Source organism: Rhipicephalus microplus, unplaced genomic scaffold, assembly GCF_043290135.1.
Source record: "Rhipicephalus microplus isolate Deutch F79 unplaced genomic scaffold, USDA_Rmic scaffold_428, whole genome shotgun sequence".
In the NCBI taxonomy this organism is placed as follows: domain Eukaryota; kingdom Metazoa; phylum Arthropoda; class Arachnida; order Ixodida; family Ixodidae; genus Rhipicephalus; species Rhipicephalus microplus.
In genome coordinates this window covers 46064-57500 of record NW_027464992.1, presented here as the reverse complement: position 1 = coordinate 57500, position 11437 = coordinate 46064, and the positions used below count along the sequence as shown (strand labels likewise).

At 60.4% G+C, this 11437-nt stretch overlaps 2 non-coding genes across 2 annotated transcripts; both read right to left on the bottom strand.

Moving 5' to 3' along the window:
- Positions 1-659: 659 nt before the first annotated feature.
- On the bottom strand, positions 660-812 carry LOC142794454 (5.8S ribosomal RNA). The gene has a single exon (XR_012892353.1). It is a non-coding gene; the product is annotated as a 5.8S ribosomal RNA (ribosomal RNA).
- Positions 813-2531: 1719 nt separating this feature from the next.
- Positions 2532-4346, bottom strand: LOC142794447 (small subunit ribosomal RNA). Its single transcript, XR_012892348.1, has one exon. It is a non-coding gene; the product is annotated as a small subunit ribosomal RNA (ribosomal RNA).
- Positions 4347-11437: the final 7091 nt, after the last annotated feature.

The window sequence follows — 11437 nt, the reverse complement described above, 5'->3', positions numbered from 1 at the left end:
CTTCGCCAACGTTTCGCCAACTCGTGCGGGAGACTTTTTCCGCTTCGCGGCAAGTCGTCGCGCCGTGCTCTCCGCATCAACCGCGTACGCAGCGAACCGCAAACGTCGGGCGCAGCCTCCTCACCTCCCTGCGCTTTGCGCGCGAACGTTCCCTGTTCGCGCGGCAAAGCCTGGAGGAGGCACGGCCCCGCAGCGTGTTCGAGCGCCCGGTCTACGGGACACCCTGCTTACTTCGAGGGCAACAAGCGCAACGCAAGGCTGCGATCTCGCGCACTTTGCGCACGGCTGGAGAAGCTTTGCTGGCCGGCTTTCGCTCCTCGTGTTTACCGTGCGTTAAAGTTGCGCGTCCGTGGCTCTCGCAGCTCTTGCGCGCCCGGTCGCAGAGAGGAGTACGCAACCTCGACCGCACTTTCCCTGCAGGCTTCCTTCCGACTCGAAGTCCTGCGGCGGTCTCAACGAGGTGCCACATCCTCAATGCAGTCGGTCGCCCCCGTTTCGGTTGGGCTCTGGCACGACGGTCGCCACCGTCTCGCCCTTGAGTGGCCGCTGTTGGCGCTCGCTGTGAGGTGTTCAGCGTGCTGTCCGTGTTGCCGACGCGGTCAAAACGAGTCGACGGCTCACGTTCCCTTGTGCGCCGAAGGCTCTCTTGATATGTGATCCGACCCTCAGACAGACGAAGCCAAGGGAAGACCCAAGGCCGCAATGTGCGTTCAAAGAATCAGTGCTCAGTGTGTCCTGCAATTCACACCAAGTCTCGCAGCTGGCTGCGTTCTTCATCGACCCGAGAACCGAGTGATCCACCGCTTAGAGTCGTGAAAAAGTGTTTGTTCAATTCCGTACAGTCAAAACCAAACGTTTCTGGCACTCGGCCAAACAGTGGCCAAGAAGGGCGCTTTTCAGCGCACGCTTGGACTCCAAAACTCTGCCGCGCCTTTTTCGGCTGCCGCAAATCGAGCAAACGGTGTGTTTCGGACGGCGTTTCGCTTCCGCTACTTGCGAGTGCTTTCGTGGTCCACCCCTCTATAAATACTCGGGAGGCGTCGAAGCCGGTTCTCCAAGCCGGACCCGTAGGTATCGTTGTGTGCTCGCTCTCATTGGCCCGCCTAACCAGAAAATGCCTGCGGTACACCCATTTGGATAAGAGTGCACGCAGATGCGGGCCTCGACGGCTACACATTTCCTCGGGCGGCCGCCTCCCGGCCTCCGTGGAGCGCGGGATGCACGGTCCCATCGACAAGCCTCTCCCGTTTTTACCGTGGCGTCGCGGTTCACCACGGCGGGCGGGTCGGTCTCCTCCGCATAAAAAGGGGGACCCCCGCTTTTTGTTCCACGAAATCGCACAAGCTTTTTTCGCATCCACGGTTTGCCACCGCACACCAAAATGCCGATCCGGCTGCCTACTTTAGCCAACAGGTGGAGCCAGGCGCGCCGTACTTGCGCGGCACTTCCCACGTCCACCGAAGTCGGTGCCAAGGACCACTTTCGGCGCCGGAGCCGCGTACGAGCCTACTCGAGGCGGAAGAACGAAGCCAGCAAGGGCCTGGCCGCAAGTGCGTTCAATTGTCGGGACGTCCAAGTCCCTCGTTCTTCCGTGCTTCCTCTTTCGGCAAGTCGTTGCGGCACCTTCCCAAAGCGCGCAGACCCGCTAATCGCGACGAGCGCGACGTGGCCGTGCCGCCTTTCCCTCGGCAGCAAGCAAAACGCCTGGCAACGTCGACGCTCCCCTAACCGCGATCTCGCACCGTGTTTCGTGTGGCGAATTCAAAAGCCGGCCGGCGCTGCTGCAACCATTACGGTCGGTACGCATACGCCGCGGAGGGCGGGACGGTCATCGGAGCGTGCGGTTCCTCCATCGAGTACTGCGCACCTCGGCCGTCGCATCGCCGTGCCATGACCGGCCGCGCGTCAACGCGAACCGGTGCCAGCGAGATCCCTCGCCTGCAAGAACCGACCGGCAGCCTCCGTCACCCGAGGACGCGGAGGCGCTTGCCGCGGACGGCGGGACGGTATGCACTGGTGCACAGCGGACCCGTCACATCGCCAGTTCCTTGACCGACCGCCGACGCTTGTGCCGTTCCTCTCGTACTTGGCAGTCGCCGCGCGATTGTCGGGTCTCGTTCTTGCACGCTCGAACGGTCGGGAGGGCACTCGGCTGGCGTTTCGGGAACGCGCAGCCTCGCCTTCTACCGACGTAACCACGACTCGCCGTTCGCGCTCCGCCGCTCCTGTTTACAGTACTAGGCGGTCCCGCAGCGGTCGGGTCGCGCATTTCGAGCGCTTCGAGCCACGGTGCAGTGGCGGGTCGAAAGCCGACCTATGAGTGCGTTGCGCCGTTTGTACCCGCGTCCGCCACCTGGCCGACCGTCCAAGGTCGCGGTGTTGGCGTCCGCTGGGCGCAACAATTTGTCACGGGGTGCCGCTCCACATTCAGGCAGCCCCGTGGGGAAAAGCCGACCCCGCGTCCAAACGGGGTCAGCGGCAGAAAGTGTCGGGCGCAGACGCAGCTGAGGCGCTCACCCTTCACAATCCGTTAATGATCCTTCCGCAGGTTCACCTACGGAAACCTTGTTACGACTTTTACTTCCTCTAAATGATCAAGTTTGGTCATCTTTCCAACAGACCGGCGCAACCGAAAGGCCGCGCCGGACATCGGTCCGAAGACCTCACTAAATCATTCAATCGGTAGTAGCGACGGGCGGTGTGTACAAAGGGCAGGGACGTAATCAACGCGAGCTTATGACTCGCGCTTACTGGGAATTCCTCGTTCAAGGGGAACAATTGCAAGCCCCTATCCCAATCACGAAAGAAGTTCCACGGGTTACCCAGTCTTTTCAGACAGGGATAAAGACACGCTGCTTCCTTCAGTGTAGCGCGCGTGCGGCCCCGGACATCTAAGGGCATCACAGACCTGTTATTGCTCTGTTTCGTGCGGCTAGGAGCCGCTTGTCCCTCTAAGAAGGTTGTAAGGTGCTGGGAACCCCGCACCTATTTAATAGGCTAGAGTCTCGTTCGTTATCGGAATTAACCAGACAAATCGCTCCACCAACTAAGAACGGCCATGCACCACCATCCACCGAATCAAGAAAGAGCTCTCAATCTGTCAATCCTCCCAGTGTCCGGGCCGGGTAAGTTTTCCCGTGTTGAGTCAAATTAAGCCGCAGGCTCCACTCCTGGTGGTGCCCTTCCGTCAATTCCTTTAAGTTTCAGCTTTGCAACCATACTTCCCCCGGAACCCAAATACTTTGGTTTCCCGGAAGCTGCCCGCCGAGTCATTTGAGTAACTCAGGCGGATCGCTGGTTGGCATCGTTTATGGTCAGAACTAGGGCGGTATCTGATCGCCTTCGAACCTCTGACTTTCGTTCTTGATCAATGAAAACATTCTTGGCAAATGCTTTCGCAGTAGTTCGTCTTGCGACGGTCCAAGAATTTCACCTCTAGCGCCGCAATACGAATGCCCCCGTCCGTCCCTCTTAATCATTACCTCGTATTCCAAAAACCAACAGAACAGAAACGAGGTCTTGTTCTATTATTCCATGCAAGTTTATTCAGGCGACTCGCCTGCGTTGAGCACTCTAATTTTTTCAAAGTAAAAGCACCGGCCATCTCGAGGCACACAATGAAGTGCACCAAGAAAGAACCGGCATGATGTTCAGTCCGAGCCGTCGCATCGGGTAGATGCACTACTCGTCTGGAACTGAGATCCAACTACGAGCTTTTTAACCGCAGCAGCTTTAGTATACGCTATTGGAGCTGGAATTACCGCGGCTGCTGGCACCAGACTTGCCCTCCAATTGATCCTCGTTAAAGGATTTAGAGTGTACTCATTTCAATTACGGGGCCTCAAAAGAGTCCCGTATTGTTATTTTTCGTCACTACCTCCCCGTGCCGGGAGTGGGTAATTTGCGCGCCTGCTGCCTTCCTTGGATGTGGTAGCCGTTTCTCAGGCTCCCTCTCCGGAATCGAACCCTGATTCTCCGTTACCCGTAACAACCATGGTAAGCAAGTAACCTACCATCGAAAGTTGATAAGGCAGACACTTGAAAGAAACGTCGCCGGCTCGTGGCCATGCGATCAGCACAAAGTTATCCAGAGTCACCACACAATACGGGCCGAAACCCGATCGATCTTGGTCTAATAAAAGCACCCGTTACCCAAAGGGCTCCAGGCTCACTGCATGTATTAGCTCTAGAATTGCCACAGTTATCCAAGTAGGAAGAAACGATCTAAGGAACCATAACTGATTTAATGAGCCATTCGCGGTTTCGCCTTATTTCGGCATGTACTTAGACATGCATGGCTTAATCTTTGAGACAAGCATATGATTACTGGCAGGATCAACCAGGTAATCGTTCGACTGCGCGTCCGTCCTCGCCCTCGGCGGGCCGGACGCAGTCTGTGTGCGGCGGAGGCCACCTTCAGGCGCCCCAACACGCTTATTTTGCACTCCGAGATGACGGCGTTCGAGCTCGCTACGGCACAACCTTCCCGAAAGACGAGTGGGAGCCGTGCGGCAAGAAGCACGTTCATGCTCGCTCTTTTTCGTTGCATCGACTCGGTCGCGCCGTGCGGGTTGCCCAAGCCCGCTGCACTGTCGGTGGACCGGCCGGAACTAGCAACGGAGCCGAGACTGCAAAGCCGCCAGACGACGGGTCACGCCCGCGTCTTCGGCGCTTTCGCATCTGAATCGCCCGAGGACGACACGGAACACACCTCGATATCGTGGTAAAACGGCACCGTCCGACAACCAGCCCCTAACGCATCAAGCGGATGAGGCTGCAGACGACTGCCGTGGATTCCCCTGGAGCAGACCCGAGGACACGCTTGACGAGGCCGAAGCCCGCCGCATATCAGACACCCGGTCGCTTTCGCGTACGCCGCTCACGAGAACCCCCACATAATAGCAGCGATAAGTACCCAGACCTCCTTGGGCCCTAATACGAGCGTACTCGAGAAAATTTCACCGCGGGTGTGCCCCGAAACGTGTGGCATGTTGAGCGTGCCACAAGTCTACGTCGCTCTCAAACCCGCCGAGGTCGTAGAATTTGCGACCCTACTCACGAAATTCCCACCGAGGATACGGCCGCAAACGTACCGCACCTTGGGTAGGCCACGAGTTTGTGCAACACTACGCTGACGGCACAGCACCGAGGTCGTGCGCGCACGCACGGGAAAATTCCGCCGCGGTTTCTGCCGAAAACGTGAGGCACCACGACTCTCCGCAAGTTCGCGTCGACTGCGAAAGACCGAAGTCGTGAACGACGTGTCCGCTACTCGCCGCCGACACGCTGGACACCAAACGTACAACGACTCGACGGCGTCGTAGAGGCCCACGACGCGGTTTTCCTTAACGACGTCTCGGCGTGGCACCGACAGGTTAGAACGGCCGACCAACGTTCCCTGTCCGCCGTTCGGCTCAGTCGAAGGGCTCGGCGACTTCGGCAACGCTGCGAAGCCGCACGGTGACGCACGCCATGTCCCCATTTTTTTTTTTCTTTCTGCGTCTGCCGGGGTGCCCCTATAATAGCAGCGATAAGCACCCAGACCGCCGTGGGTCGCTCGCCCCGGCTGACGTGGTTTTTCGTACTCCTGCGGCGGTCGCCGTCAAGCACGTCCAAATACGCTACTTTCGTGGGCGCATTCACGCTCTTTCGCTTCGCCGGAGTGCCAGCACTCACTCTGCCAAAAACGGCGAACATCCGAGCGGCGGTTCCCACTTTTGCGTCGGCGTCGCAAACCCCGCCCCGGCAGACGAGGTTTGCCGTACTCGTGCGACGGTGGCCGGCGGGCACGTCGAAAGACGCCGATATCGTGCGCGAATTGGCGCACCTTGGCTTCACCGGAGTGCCGCCACTGACTCCTCCAAAAACGGCGAAGATCCGAGCGGCGCTTCCCACTTTCGCATCGGCGTCCCGAACTCCGCCCCGGCTGACGCGGTTTACCGTACTCGTGCGACGGTCGCCGGCGAGCACGTGGAAAGACGCCGATATCGTGCCCGAATCGGCTCCGTTCGGCTTCGCCGGAGTGCCAGCACTGGCTCGGCGAAAGACGACGAACATCCGAGCGACGGTTCTCACTATTGCGTACGCGTCGCAAACCCCGCCCCGGCAGACGCACTTTGCCGTACTCGTGCGACGGTCGCCGGCGAGCACGTAGAAAGACGCCGATATCGTGCCGGAATCGGCCCCGTTTGGCTTCGCCGGAGTGCCAGCACTCACTCGGCCACAAACGGCGAACATCCGAGCGGCGGTTCCCACTTAGCCGTCGGCGTCCCGAACTCCGCCCCGGCAGACGCGGTTGCCGAGCTCGTGCGACTAGCGACCGCGAAGCCGTCTCGCGACGCCGCTTTCGTGCGCGGCTCCCACTGCGACCTGGGTCACCCGAGGTCGACGAGCAAAAAAGAATGTCGAAAAAAATTTTTTTTTTTTTTGCGTCTGCCGGGGTGCCCCTATAATAGCAGCGATAAGCACCCAGACCGCCATGGGTCGCTCGCCCCGGCTGACGTGGTTTTTCGTTTTCCTGCGGTGGTCGTCGTCAAGCACGTCCAAACACGCCACTTTCGTGGGCGCATTCGCGCTCTTTCGCTTCGCCGGAGTGCCAGCACTCACTCTGCCAAAAACGGCGAACATCCGAGCGGCGGTTCCCACTTTTGCGTCGGCGTCGCAAACCCCGCCCCGGCAGACGAGGTTTGCCGTACTCGTGCGACGGTGGCCGGCGGGCACGTCGAAAGACGCCGATATCGTGCGCGAATTGGCGCACCTTGGCTTCACCGGAGTGCCGCCACTGACTCCTCCAAAAACGGCGAAGATCCGAGCGGCGCTTCCCACTTTCGCATCGGCGTCCCGAACTCCGCCCCGGCTGACGCGGTTTACCGTACTCGTGCGACGGTCGCCGGCGAGCACGTGGAAAGACGCCGATATCGTGCCCGAATCGGCTCCGTTCGGCTTCGCCGGATTGCCAGCACTGGCTCGGCGAAAGACGACGAACATCCGAGCGACGGTTCTCACTATTGCGTACGCGTCGCAAACCCCGCCCCGGCAGACGCACTTTGCCGTACTCGTGCGACGGTCGCCGGCGAGCACGTAGAAAGACGCCGATATCGTGCCGGAATCGGCCCCGTTTGGCTTCGCCGGAGTGCCAGCACTCACTCGGCCACAAACGGCGAACATCCGAGCGGCGGTTCCCACTTAGCCGTCGGCGTCCCGAACTCCGCCCCGGCAGACGCGGTTGCCGAGCTCGTGCGACTAGCGACCGCGAAGCCGTCTCGCGACGCCGCTTTCGTGCGCGGCTCCCACTGCGACCTGGGTCACCCGAGGTCGACGAGCAAAAAAGAATGTCGAAAAAAATTTTTTTTTTTTTTTTTGCGTCTGCCGGGGTGCCCCTATAATAGCAGCGATAAGCACCCAGACCGCCATGGGTCGCTCGCCCCGGCTGACGTGGTTTTTCGTTTTCCTGCGGTGGTCGTCGTCAAGCACGTCCAAACACGCCACTTTCGTGGGCGCATTCGCGCTCTTTCGCTTCGCCGGAGTGCCAGCACTCACTCTGCCAAAAACGGCGAACATCCTAGTGGCGGTTCCCACTTTTGCGTCGGCGTCGCCAACCCCGCCCCGGCATACGCGGTTTGCCGTACTCGTGCGGCGGTGGCCGGCGGGCACGTCGAAAGACACCGATATCGTGCGCGAGTCGATGCTTCTTGGTCTCGCAGGAGGGCCGCCACTCACTCCTGCAAAAACGGCGAAGATCCGAGCGGCGCTTCCCACTTTTTCGTCGGCGTCGCAAACCTCGCCCCGGCAGACGCGCTTTGCCGTACTCGTGCGACGGTCGCCGGCGAGCACGTCGAAATACGCCGATATCGTGCCCGAATCGGCCCCGTTTCGCTTCGCCGGAGTGCCAGCACTCGCTCGGCCAAAGACGACGAACATCCGAGCGACGGTTCCCACTATTGCGTACGCGTCGCGAACCCCGCCCCGGCAGACGCGGTTTGCCGTACTCGTGCGGCGGTGGCCGGCGGGCACGTCGAAAGACGCCGATATCGTGCACGAATTGGCGCTCCTTGGCTTCACCGGAGTGCCAGCACTCACTCGGCCAAAAACGGCGAACATCCGAGCAGCGGTACCCACTTAGCCGTCGGCATCCCGAACTCCGCGCCGGCTGACGCGGTTGCCGAGCTCGTGCGACTAGCGACCGCGAACGCGTCTCGCGACGCCGCTTTCGTGCGCGGCTCCCATTGCGACCTGGGTTACCCGAGCTCGACCAGCAAAAAAGAAGGTCGAAAATTTTTTTTTTTTTTTCTGCGTCTGCCGGGGTGCCCCTATAATAGCAGCGATAAGCACCCAGACCGCCGTGTGTCGCTCGCCCCGGCTGACGTGGTTTTTCGTACTCCTGCAGCGGTCGCCGTCACGCACGTCCAAATACGCCACTTTCGTGGGCGCATTCGCGCTCTTTCGCGTCGCCGGAGTGCCAGCACTCACTCTGCCAAAAACGGCCAACATCCGAGCGGCGGTTCCCACTTTTGCGTCGGCGTCGTAAACCCCGCCCCGGCAGACGCGGTTTGCCCTACTCGTGCGACGGTCGCCGGCGAGCGCGTCGAAAGACGCCGATATCGTGCGCTAATTGGCGCTCCCTGGCTTCTCCGGAGTGCCGCCACTCACTCCTCCAAAAACGGCGAAGATCCGAGCGGCGTTCTCCACTTTCGCATCGGCGTCCCGAACTCCGCCCGGGCTGACGCGGTTTACCGTACTCGTGCGACGGTCGCCGGCGGGCACGTCGAAAGACGCCGATATCGTGCCGTAATCGGCCCCGTTTGGCTTCGCCCGTGTGCCAGCACTCACTCGGCCAAAAACGGCGAACATCCGAGCAGCGTTTCCCACTTTCGCATCGGCGTCCCGAAGCCCGCCCCGGCAGACGCGGTTTGCCCTACTCGAGCGACGGTCGCCGGCGATCACGTCGAAAGGCGCCGAATTCGTGCACGAATCGATGCTTCTTGGTCTCGCAGGAGGGCCGCCACTCACTCCTGCAAAAACGGCGAAGATCCGAGTTGCGCTTCCCACTTTTTCGTCGGCGTCCCGAACTACGCCCCGGCTGACGCGGTTTACCGTACTCGTGCGACGGTCGCCGGCGGGCACTTCAAAATACGCCGATTTCGTGGGCGCATTCACGCTGTTTCGCTTCCCCGGAGTGCCAACACTCACTCTGCCGAAAGCGGCGATCATCCGAGCGGCGGTTCCCACTTTTGCGTCGGCTTCGCAAACGGCGCCCCGGCAGACGCGCTCGTGCGACGTACTCGTGCGACGGTCGCCGGCGAGCACGTCGAAAGACGCCGATATCGTGCTCGAATCGACCCCGTTTCGCTTCGCCGGAGTGCTGCCAGTCACGGCGCAGAAAACGGCGAACAAGTGTTTTTTTTTTTTTTTTTCCTAGAATTTGTGTTATAGAAGGCACATTTGATATCGGACGATAATTTTCAACTTTATCACGCGCACCGATTTTCGTGTAGAGGTTTGCAAGTTTATGGGAATTTCTCCACTTGGAATAATGCGATTTAGTAGTACTACGAGAACTTCATGGATGTACTCAAGGGTACGGGGCAAGTCAGTTACGTCAACACCTGCAGATTTTTTACACTTCAAACTGAAAATTGTTGGTTGTGAGTCCTCGTGTGATATTAAAGGCCGATTCGCTAACACATAGAACAAAGAAAGAAAGGAAGAAAAAACGCCCGCGCTCGCTCAAGAAACCTGGGTTCGCAACAAGTGGCAACAACAAGCAACCGAGCGAGTGCGCCAAAACCCGTGGCGGCCGAACAAACGCGAAGTCCCAACCGCGTCAGCCGGGGCGGCACGGGACAGGAAAAATCACTTCAGCCGGGGCGGCGGGGCACCGAATAAACCTCGTCACCTCGTCGCAGGATAAAAGAGGAAACAAAAAGTCTAAACAGCGTCTGCTGGAGCGAATGCGTAATAAAACAACAACAACAACAAAAAAAAAAAACACCCGCGCTCAAGAAGTCTGCAATCACCACAAAAGGCGACTGTGACCGAGCAGCGTCAGCCGGGGCCGTGCGGAAACGGAAAAACCGCGACTACCGGGGCGTCGAGGCACCGAAAAATCCACTTCAGCCGCGGCGAAAAAAAAAAACAAAAAGAAAGACGGAGGGGGGGGGGGGAACCACGTCTGCCGGGGCGAAGGAAAAAAAAAAAACGCGTCTGCCGGGGCGAGCCCGGGTGCGGCACCACCGGGAAAACTGTGGCAAACAGACATGGCGATCGAGTGAGTGGGCCGCCAGCCAGGCTCAGCCAAAAAGTGCAAAGTCCGAACTGCGTCAGCCGGGGCGGCAAAAACCACGTCAGCCGGGGCGGCGCAAAAAACCGCGTCTGCCGGGGCGGCACGAAACCGCGTCAGCCGGGGCGGCGCGAAAACTGCGTCAGCCGGGGCGAAAGAAAAAAAAAAAAAAACGCGTCTGCCGGGGCGAGCCCGGGTGCGGCACCACCGGGAAAACTGTGGCAAACAGACATGGCGATCGAGTGAGTGGGCCGCCAGCCAGGCACAGCCGAAAAGTGCAAAGTCCGAACCGTGTCAGCCGGGGCGGCAAAAAACCGCGTCAGCCGGGGCGGCGCAAAAAACCGCGTCTGCCGGGGCGGCACGAAACCGCGTCTGCCGGGGCGGCGCGAAAACTGCGTCAGCCGGGGCGAGCCCGGGTGCGGCACCACCGGGAAAACTGTGGCAAACAGACATGGCGATCGAGTGAGTGGGCCGCCAGCCAGGCTCAGCCAAAAAGTGCCAAGTCCGAACTGCGTCAGCCGGGGCGGCAAAAAACCGCGTCAGCCGGGGCGGCGCAAAAAACCGCGTCTGCCGGGGCGGCGCGAAAACCGCGTCTGCCGGGGCGGCGCGAAAACTGCGTCAGCCGGGGCGAAAGAAAAAAAAAAACGCGTCTGCCGGGGCGAGCCCGGGTGCGGCACCACCGGGAAAACTGTGGCAAACAGACATGGCGATCGAGTGAGTGGGCCGCCAGCAAGGCTCAGCCAAAAAGTGCTAAGTCCGAACTGCGTCAGCTGGGGCGGCAAAAAACCGCGTCTGCCGGGGCGGCACGAAACCGCGTCAGCCGGGGCGGCGCGAAAACCGCGTCTGCCGGGGCGGCACGAAACCGCGTCAGCCGGGGCGGCGCGAAAACTGCGTCAGCCGGGGCGAGCCCGGGTGCGGCACCACCGGGAAAACTGTGGCAAACAGACATGGCGATCGAGTGAGTGGGCCGCCAGCCAGGCACAGCCGAAAAGTGCTAAGTCCGAACTGCGTCAGCCGGGGCGGCAAAAACCGCGTCAGCCGGGGCGGCGCGAAAACCGCGTCTGCCGGGGCGGCACGAAACCGCGTCAGCCGGGGCGGCGCGAAAACTGCGTCAGCCGGGGCGAGCCCGGGTGCGGCACCACCGGGAAAACTGTGGCT